A 10824-nucleotide genomic window follows, 5' to 3' on the forward strand; every position below is an offset into this window, starting at 1 on the left:
AGCTTTGCCAATTGAATCAGTCTACATAAATATCTCTGTGTCTATATTCTTTGTTAGGTTAATATTTGTGGTGTGAAGAAAAAAAAATTACAAAACTAAACCGTTTTGTAATTTTTGTCCCCACTTTTAACGTGACCCATAACCTGTCCGATTGCAATACACTTGCAACGTTTTTTTTTTGTGTCTTTTTTTTTTTTTTAATCTTAATATCACACTGAAGCAACAGCATTATTAAAATGCAGTTACTGGATGATTATTTTATTCAACAAGGGGTATTACAAATATCTGCCCTTTGTTTGTTAAAAATGTTACAAATCTGTCAAATTGCAAGATTATATCTGCAGATCTGCCTACAGATATCCTCCCCATATGTAGGTGGAGACTGGCTGGACTGAGGAAGTTTCCCATCCTTTAAAAATCTTAATATGACACGAGGCCCCAAATTATGTTATTATTATTATTATTATTATTATGACGGCACATATGTGAATAATTTTTGAATGTCAGTATCAGCTTCAAAGAAATGCCGGGCTGCTTTAATATAAAGTATATTCATGAAACCTCTCCGTAATGAGACACATGGAAATTTTTCCTCTGGCCTTTCTAAATAACTTATCAAGGTTTTCGCTCATTAGCACGCCCTTATTCTTCTCATTATGCACCCTCCACTTCCTTAGGCATTTAGTTTCCACTTCCTTCAATGCAAAAAATGCACTAGGATCCACAACATGAACATTGAGCCAAGGCATTTGATAGAGCCATGTTTTTGAAATCCTCACCAGTGGTTCTCAACCTTTTTTCAGTGATGTCCCCCCTGTGAAATGTCTTTTCAGCCAAATACCCCTTAATCAGTGCGAAGCATTTTTGAGAAAAAAACAAAAAAAACTTAAACATGCCATTGGTGTCTGATTTGTTAAACTTTATACCATTTCAAACTTCATTTGTATTGGTCTACAAAAAAGCGACATAAAGAGTCCTCTTTTGGATCATAGAAGAAATATGTTGTCAAAAAGAAATAACTTCATTATTAATATTTTTCTGCAAAAAAAAATCAATGTGAAGTGTCAGACCTGTGCTAAAAAATGATGTTAAATAAACATTTGTCCACAGAAAAATACTAAACAAAGCGTCCTGTTTTGGGGTGGCAGTAGAGATCTGTTCTCAAATTGTTAACGTAACAATTAGTAAATATTAGTCCCCCAAAAAATGACATAAATTGTCAGACCTGTTCTCAAAAAGAAATAATTATGAATAAATATCTGTCCACAGTAAAATATTCAAAATATAGCACCCTGTTTTGGGATCAAAGAAGAGACCTCTTCACAAAAACAAATATTTAAGGTAATTATTAATTATTAATAAATCTTTGTCAACCAAAAATAACAAAGTGTCAGACCTGTTCTCAAAAAGAAATAAATGCAAATAATTATTTGTCCACAGAAAAATATTCAACTTAAATTGTCCTTTTGGGATAATGTAAGAGCTGTTTTCGCAAAAATAAATCATTAACTTGACAGGTGAAAAAAGGTGGCACATGACAAGATGGGTCGAATCATTTTAGTATGGGGGAGAATCTGAGTTTTTACAATAATAAAATTGAATAACCTACTGCACATAAGATTTGTTTTATGAATTTATATTTTCCTGACACATAATTCCTGCATTAATTATTTTCAAAGGAGGTTTGCATGCTTGTTTGTTTTATTTAAAATCTCTCGTGCCTCCTTGAAGTTCCTTCAATTACCCAATTCCGAGAACCACTGATCTACACTATCCACAAGAATTAGAGAGGAAGCAGGTATAAAATGAGTTCTGATGGATGGGCTGAAGTGATCCTTTACATTGTAGGTAAGTGTGAGCTGGAGCTTTTCCCAGCTGTTGGATGAGAGTCAGGTGCAGCCAGTACTGTTCACTGGCCAATCACACTGCACATGTGAGTCATAATGATCGTCCAACGAACATAACAGACCAATGTAAGCTCGAGGCTTGCTTTGTACATCAATCAAGTCAGTCAAGGACAAAGTTTCATTTTCATACAACTGATAATGCCAGCACTTAAAAACTGGCAGAATAATGCCTAAATCATAAATAAAACGCGTTTAAATTTACAGGTAAATCTTCTGTGAGCACATTACAGAAGACACATGGAAACATTTTGTATTTTTTCCACAAACCAAAATCAGAACAGCCACATGCTAACGCAAACACATGATTGAGGAAGTTTGGTGTAGCTACGCATTGCTCCTGCTAACACACTTGTGCGTGTGTGTACGTGTCTGCGTGTACGCGAGTTATACTATACTGCATATAATTAATCAATTAAAGTCGTTTTGTTGAAGGTTGAGGTCCGGTTACGATGATGATGTTGATTGATGATTGCCTACATAGGAAGGAGGAATTCCAATTCCTGCAATAACGGAGTGAACACGCAACGCCCTCTGACAAGGGATTCGGGAAGTTCACTATCGCCTCGCTGTTGTAATTCTGCATAATGGCACTTGATGGCAACAACACTTCACTTTCATTTCAGTCGCTGGCACAAGCAAGTCTTCCTCATTGTGGTTTTTAATAGGCTCAAATTTCGATGAAACCCTTTTACAATCAAGAACATCTCTTGCTTCCTCTCCTTCTCCGGTACCCTCAGTAAATCAAAATTTTCAACATTCAAAGTTAAAGAAAAATTGAACAAAGATGGCATACACCGTTTTTCAGTGAATGTCTATTAAAAGACAAAGCAAACCAGTCTTTGTTTACCTTTCATTTGCTCTCAGTATTTTTCCAAACACTGTTTATCTATGGCTCAAGCAGAAATTGCCACTTAGAGCCCCATCTGTCATCTGTCAAGTCGACAAACACAAGGAAACAAGTGGATCCCTTATGCACTTTATGCATTTCTATAGAAAATGATGATTGCGAATACACTGTCTGTCAGTGTTTTTGACCCGCAGTATGTCCATGAATCACATCTTCTAATTTTCCTGGAAGCTTAAACATTTAAACAGAGCGAATGAATATATAGATTTCATAGAAATCCAAAATGGAGGATTGTCATTAATGTTGTTTTCCTTGGGAGGATCACATCTCTGCATGACCAAGGTCCATGTTCCTGCTTATTAAACAGACTGGCTGCCTGTCTGTTTTGCATTCAAATCGAATGTGCTCAAATGTCTTATTCGTAACTCCGACAAGATGTTGAGTGCAATTACGAGTCACCCGTTTGATAAGAACGTGAGTAAGCCTGCAGAGGCTTCAGTCAGCGGTCTCAGGGTCACTAAATGGAGAGCAGAAATGGAGAGTACTGACCATGTTTGGCATTGCTAATTTGTGTTTAGCTTCCATGGAAAGAATACTATTCAATCTCCAAAACAGTACACGTTGCCTTATTAAGATTAATTATCTCAATTTGTTGTCTGCTTTGCTCGTCTGGCCTTGTTTGAGTTCTTCCAAAGTGTGGGCTTTCTGGTTCTCCCATCATTCATGGGTTTAATTCTCATGTTTTTTTCTCTTTGATGGTTTTAATCTTACCGGGGCTACGTGATTAATGAAATAATCATTATAACATGAACAAAGATAACATGTTATTGACCAGACAGCTGTATTCATGCTGACCACCTACAGACAAATGATTTTCCTTTCATTTTAATTTAGTGGATTTGAGATAAGATTCAGGGCAAGGATTCAAGTTTAATCCATCAGTTATTAGTTCTGTACAAATTTCCCCCAGAATTAAATTTGAATTAAGGAATGAACCCATGTTGCAAAGGGATGACTGTCCATTGTGTAGACAGCATCTTGGTTTCTATGGGTAAATATTTACAGTATGCGTGCTTCAAGGCATGCTTGCATGTGAGGTCAGGCCTTCGTGAGTTCCCATGCAGACTGTCCAACGTGCTGTCATTGAGGAACACACTGAGAGGATTTGCTAAACATAGGTCATACTTCTAAGATACAGACACCTGCCGCGTTTCTTTGCAAGGTTGGCCAGAACTTTAAGAATACGCAATTAAACTGAAATGGGCTCTAGTCTAAATGTACAACATACAAGAAATACATATTTAAAAAAGTATAAATGTACACATTTGCAAACAACTGGAAGTTTATTGATTTCACGCAAAACAATGACTTGCGGTAGATGTCTAGGTACTACAAATACACAGCATGCATCTAAGCTTTCCAATGATAATATTGCAGAAGGCATAGATTTATTAGTAATATAAAATACATTTGGATGAAATATTTTCAAATTTTGCATGCCATTTGATTTTGTCATGGCCATTATTTAAACTCTTCTTCTCTCTCAAATTGGTGTAAACGTCTTGTGATTTAGAGTGCGGGAACACTCCACCCACCACTAAGAAGATGTACAGTTCCCATGTTTGAACTCTCCACCCTCTGTTTAAGCATCAAGATACCCAGAGCGCATGTGCTGTGGAAGTGTGTTTACACTCGCTGGAGTTTGCAAATGGGGAGGTGCAAGGATCTCTGTGGCAGACATTTGCAGTGAAACCTGCTACATCACATACTGTTTAAAAAGTAAAAACACACATACACACAGAAAGGTCAAATACAAGCCATACAACTTAGAAAATTAGGCAAAATATATAATTAGTTGTGATTATTTACAGAAGACAAGACACCCAACAGATGAGCAAGTTTCATTGGGACTTTTGAGATAGAGATAGAGTTTTGAGATAGATTGGGAGTTTGAGATACACATAGGCAGCAAGTGGGTTTCTCCCGCAGCATTTTCATTTGGCAATATACAAGCTTGTATTAGTGAAGGGATGTTTTTTTTTTTTTTTTTAACTGGGTTATTTTTTATGCTTTCATGTTCTACAATAGGTATATCAAATAATAGCTTGCTTTAGGACCAGATTCAGTGTTTCTGGCCATAAGCTTTGAATGTACACATAACTTTATCCCCCCAAGGGCCCCCACTGAGCAGAGGTATACATACAGTAATAGCAGGTCTGGTAAATGCTTATCTCTTAGATCATTAAGTCCGAAACCTATCTGGCTAATACTCCACAAATGCCATGTGTTGTCTTTCCACCTGATAGAGTGGCTATTCTTGTAAGTAGAGAAAAGAGATGTTCATTTTTATTATGTTCCATATTTGCCAGAAGTTCAAGTTTAATTCAAATTCAAATATCTTTTACAACTGAATATCAATCAAATGGTTTTCAAAATAAGTAGTTAATTAAAAGTGGGAAAGTCAGGTGGTGTGATACAGACTTTCCATAACCCCCAGAATAACTGGTACTTGTACATCCGATGAACAATGTTGAAAATGTGTTTGTAATATTGTGTTTTAACATCCTGTCTTCAAAAGCAGTGAATTTACAGTGCAACGCAGTGTAGCACTGTACTAGAGGCATTACAATTTATTTTACTGTATAAATGTTTCTCAATATACAGTGTACAATGTATATATAGAGAGAGTATATAACATTTATGTATGCTATTAACAGCATGAAATCATTAGCATAATGCATTAGTGTGAAACCATAGCAATTATTCTACGAAAAGTTTTTGACTCGTCGACACCGAGTCCCTCCCCGATGAGCAAACTTCACACCCTATCTCTAAGAGAGACATCAGACATCCCGCGGAGTAAACTTATTTGGGATCTCATTCTTTCAGTCCAGACCCACAGCTCGTGACCATAGGTGAGGGTAGAATCGTAGCTCCACCGGTAAATGGAGAGCTACGCCTTAGGGCTCAGCTCCTCCTTAACCACAATGGACTGATACAGAGTCTGCGTCACAGCAGACGCTGCACCGATCCACCTATCGATCCTGCCCTCACTCAAGGATGAGACCCCAAGTTACTTGAACTCCTCCAATTGGGGCAAGATCTCATCTCTCACCTGGAAAAGGCTGATTGTCCTGACAACATCACACTCGGCTAGGAAGGAAAAAGTCAAGAGCACAACTTCATCCGCACCAAACTGGGCTCCCTCTACGCTTTGGCTGCGACGAGAAATTCGTCTTGTAGGCTGGTTGGGCAAATTCCCATGCACCCGCTGGGATCCTGCCAAGAGTACTGTGCTGGTCCACTGTTTAAAAAAACACAGAATTCCTCCTGAATCTGATGTTTGACTTCTTGACAGACTCTTCTCTCCAGCATCCCTGAATAGACCTTTCCAGGGCGGCTGAGAAGTATGATTACTCCATGGTTGGAACACATTCTGTGATTCCCCTTTTAAAAAGCGGGACCACCACTCCAGTTTACCATTCTAGAGGCACTGCCCTAATGTCTAGTCGACACTTTAGAGATGCGTCAACCAGAACAGCCCCGCAATATCCAGAACCTTTAGGAACTCATCCATCCCAGGCCTTTACGAGGAGATTTTTGACCACCTTGGTGACTTCAACCCCAGAGATAGAAAAGCCCAGCTCTGAGTTTCCAAACTCTTCTCCCTCAGAGGAAGACATGGTGGAATTGAGGAGGCCTTTGAAGTATTCTCCCCACTGGCTCGGGTGGATGTCCCATGTTGAGGTCAGCGGCGTCTCATCTCCACTGTACACCGCAGTGATAATAACGCACTGCCTCCCTCTCCTAAGATGCCGCATGGTGGACCAGAATTTCCTCGTAGCCGTTTTGCATGGTCTCATCAAAGTCCTCCCTCACCCAAGTTTCTGCCTCGGCAACCGCCGGAGTAAAGTTTCGTTTGGCGAGCTGGTACCTGTTCGGTGCCTCTCGATTCTCCATAGGCTTAAAAGCCCAATTGGACTTTTTTTTTTTTTTTTTAATAAATCAGCTTGATGTCATTCCCTACCACTCTTGTCCACCAGTGGACGTGGAACACGGCCCACTCGGACTCAATGACCCCAACCTCCCCTGGGACGTGGGAGAAATTCTTTTGGCGGAGGGAGATGAAACTCCTTCTAAGGGACTCTGCCAGACCTTCCCAGCAGACCCGCACAATATTTTTGGGTCTGCCAGGTCAGACCAGCATCATCCCGCCATCTGAGATGAAACACTACCAGGTGGTGATCAGTTGCGAGCTCCTCCCCTCGCTTTAGTGTCCAAAACATGCAGTTGTAAATTGCATAACATACCCACAAAGTCAATCATCAAACTGCAGCCTCGGGTGTCCTGGTGCCAAGTACACACACGGACACCCTTGTGCTTCAACATGGTGTTTGTTGTGCACAATAGGCGATGAGCACACGATTCCAGTAACAGACCACAGTTATGGTTCGGATCAGCTCAGTTACTCCCAATCATGCTCCTCCAAGTCTTACTGCCATTGCCCATGAGAGCATTGAAATCCCCCAGCAGAATGAGAGATTCAGAGTAATCGCTCTCCAGCACACCCTCCAAGGACTCCAAAAAGGTTGCATACACGGAACTGCTTTTTGGTGCATAGGCTGATGAGCTGATCATTTAAATCAGGTGTGTTGGGAGGACAGAAAGCTCAAAAACATGCAGGATAGGCCCTCGGGGACCAGGTTTTGACATGCCTGTAGTAAACAATAACCGTGTCTCACCTACAAATTCATTTCAGAATTCAAAATAATAAGTCATGTGATTTGATCACTAGAACGTAAACAACAACAAGATTTGCTAGATGGATGAGTATTTGTTATGCGAATAAAGCAAAACAAATAAAACCCACATAGAGCACAAGTTAGGTTTATAGGTTTAATTTAATAAGTGTCTGGACAATCTAACAAGCTGAACCACGGAATAAAACTTTACAATTTCATTCAAAAACCTCAAAAAACAACAGCCCAGAAAGTTCATCAAGTTCACATATATAATAAACAGATTTTGTACAGCCTGGGCACTTCCCATTGGTATCGCCATTTGTCTTTCACATAATGTATGGCCCTAAAGTCATAATGAGGCAATCTGAATTTTGTAAGATGAAAAAGGTAACTATACTGTAAAATACTACACTGCGATTCCGTTCTGTGTGTCTGATCCATCTCTGTGTGTGCTGGATTAGGATGGCTCAGGACGGATTAGTTAATTATAGACACCTGCTGTCTAAGCGTGGTGTGTGTTGTCAGGTGTTGCAGCATGAGGTCGGCTTGGTGTTGAGTGCAGAGGGGAAAGGCGGAATGAGGTGTGAAATTGTATGGACAAATGGTTTGCCATGTGCTCTGAGCGTGTCTGTTTACTAGCTTTTTAATCTCTGTGAATGCTAAGAGAATGCTAAGCGTTCACACATACATGTTTGAGATAAACTTTTTGCAAAACTCTTTTTCTTTAGTGGACCCGATGGATGGCCCAATCAAAATCGCAATTGACATCTGCAAAGTTTGAAGAGTAATGGTGTTAATATTTGAGCTGAATTGGATCCCACTTCCAACATTTTTGGGTACAGAGGCTGATGTTTCATTTGTGAAATAAATCACTGTACATGGATTTGTCAATAACAACTTCTTCCAGCCATGCTTGAGCTGTGTAATATTGCAGAGTAATTAAGTAGAGCAAGTGATGGCTTATTTCATTTTTCCCAGCAGCGGTCACACTGTGAGGCATGGCATGACGATTTTAAGCAAATGACAGCCTATATGACACCACGGTCTACCCAGATGGTTTCCCATCCTGCTGTGAAAGAAATGCAGTATGCTTTACAAGTTAAAAAATAAACATATTAATCATAATTACAGCTATCTCCGTGAGAAATTGATTTGTGCCTTTGCTCGTAGCTACAAGCAACACTGGATAAGACCAACATAGTGATATTTGTGTAGGTAAATTATTTTTTTTCAATAGACAGAAATTGTGCAATATTTACTTTATGCAGGTGCATACATTTGCCACACACCCACCCCCTTGTTGTGTTATTGAAATAAATAAAGTTAAAAAGAAAAACAAGAATGATTGTTTATAATACAACATGGACTAAAGCCAAATGTCTGGTAATGGCACAGATGGCGACTCCCGCCCATTGTGAATCTCTTCAGGGAGATCGAAGGCTTTTAACTGTGCTGAGCATAAGAACAACAAAGCTAAATGCTAATGCTAATGAACGCTATTCAAGTGTGACTCTTTCTGTCCCTGAACCTATTTCTCAAGTGTGGCAACCGGACACTTCCACGTGTAAATTGCAGTGCTTATTGAAGCAATGTTTGTTAAAGTAAGAATTTTTGCCAATTAATTATAGACAGCAGACTAATGGGCTTGGTCCCATTAGTTGTTTTAAACGCTTCCCAAAATCATTTTGCAGGGGGGAAAAAAAACCTCAGTGCAGGCTGCGGACCATATGATTGACACCCGTGATTTAGTCTGTGCAATGTAACAACATGTTTTTGAATTGTGGGAGGAAACCACAGTACCTGGGGAAAACCTACACAGGCACAGGGAGAACATACAAACTCCACACAGGAACGCCAGAACCCATGACCTCCACATGTGAGGAATTCCTGACTACCAGTCTGCCACCATGCTACCCTAATTTAAATCTCTTCATCCCTAATTATTGCAACATAAAATTTGTTTGGTAAGCTTTGAACCTTGACCAACATACACAGGGGAAGACAATGAGAAACAAGGGTGTTTGAGATGGTCAACTGCTCGTTTTTCCTCCTCTTTGGCAGCCTCAAAAAAGATGATCTGAAAGCATAGATTGTTCAACACAATGGTTTGGGGGCTGCATTTCTCAAATAGGGGGGCGTGAGGCAAAGTGTGGGGTGTGCGTGTGTGTGTGTGGAGGGGGGGCAGGGAAAAGGACTTATTTTTGCCATATGAAGTGTAATTATGATAAAATATGGATTGACATCTTTGTTTGTTTAGACCAGGAGTGTCAAACTCGTTTTAGCTTGCGGGCCTTAGGAAAATCAATTCCCAAGTGGGCCGCAGCCAATAAAATCATGGTATACATTTTTATAACTTAAAAAAAAAACAACTTCAAATTTATTAGTATTTTTTTATTACTGTCCATAATAGGTCAAGCAGAATTTCACTATAAATCTTAAAAAATTAACATTACTAATGATCATAAAACATTTTTAATTTTTCATTTATTTAAAAATTCAGCTCATTATTATACTTTACAAAATCATCTCACGTGCTGGATTAAATCCATTTGCGGGCCCTTGTTTAGACAAACCTTTAACCTGTATAAATGCTGCAAAATATAATTGAGAAGCAGTGGTTTAGGGGAAGGATATAAAAAAAGCTGGTTTGGAGATTTCAGCGGTCAATTTCCACTGTGAGGAATAGTAAAGAAATGGAAGACCGTGATCACAGTTTAGTTACGGCCTAGAGCGTAAATATATAAAATCATCATAAAAGTAATTTGCTCTGAGATGTTACAATAATAAAGGGAAATGAGTTACCTGCAGCATTTTTTTTTGTTAACACTTTAAAAAATTTCAATTAATCCTCATTGTTAACACTTTAATTTTGACAGGCCTACATATACAATGCTTGACCATCTTTACAATTTTATATGAACAGTAACACAAGTGAAATACTGCAATAGTAATTTTGCAAGTGGCATGCAAAGCTTGTTGCCCACGCTCATTCATATTGAATGAAGTGCTCAGTCTCATTTATTTGGCTGTCTCTCCGAGTCATCCTCACTATGAATTATGTGCTCTGAATTGGCTAGTGACCAGTCCAGGTTGAGCGCTGTCTTTTGCTCAAAGTCAGCTGAGAGAGACTCATTTAATGAGAACTAGTACTACAGGAAATTGATGGACGGAAGGATGTAATTTAATTAATGTTTTTTTTTTAATAGCTTATTTCTTTTCTCAACCTCAGCCTACAGAATACAATAATCATTGATATGATCTAATATTACTATTTTGAAAAGTAAAGATAATGCTCCTGTGTAAATAATTGATGACTGTTTTTAAAATA

The sequence above is a fragment of the Hippichthys cyanospilos genome, chromosome 4 (assembly GCF_059441005.1).
Source record: "Hippichthys cyanospilos isolate Australia breed blue-spotted pipefish chromosome 4, RoL_Hcya_1.0, whole genome shotgun sequence".
Classification (NCBI taxonomy): Eukaryota; Metazoa; Chordata; class Actinopteri; order Syngnathiformes; family Syngnathidae; genus Hippichthys; species Hippichthys cyanospilos.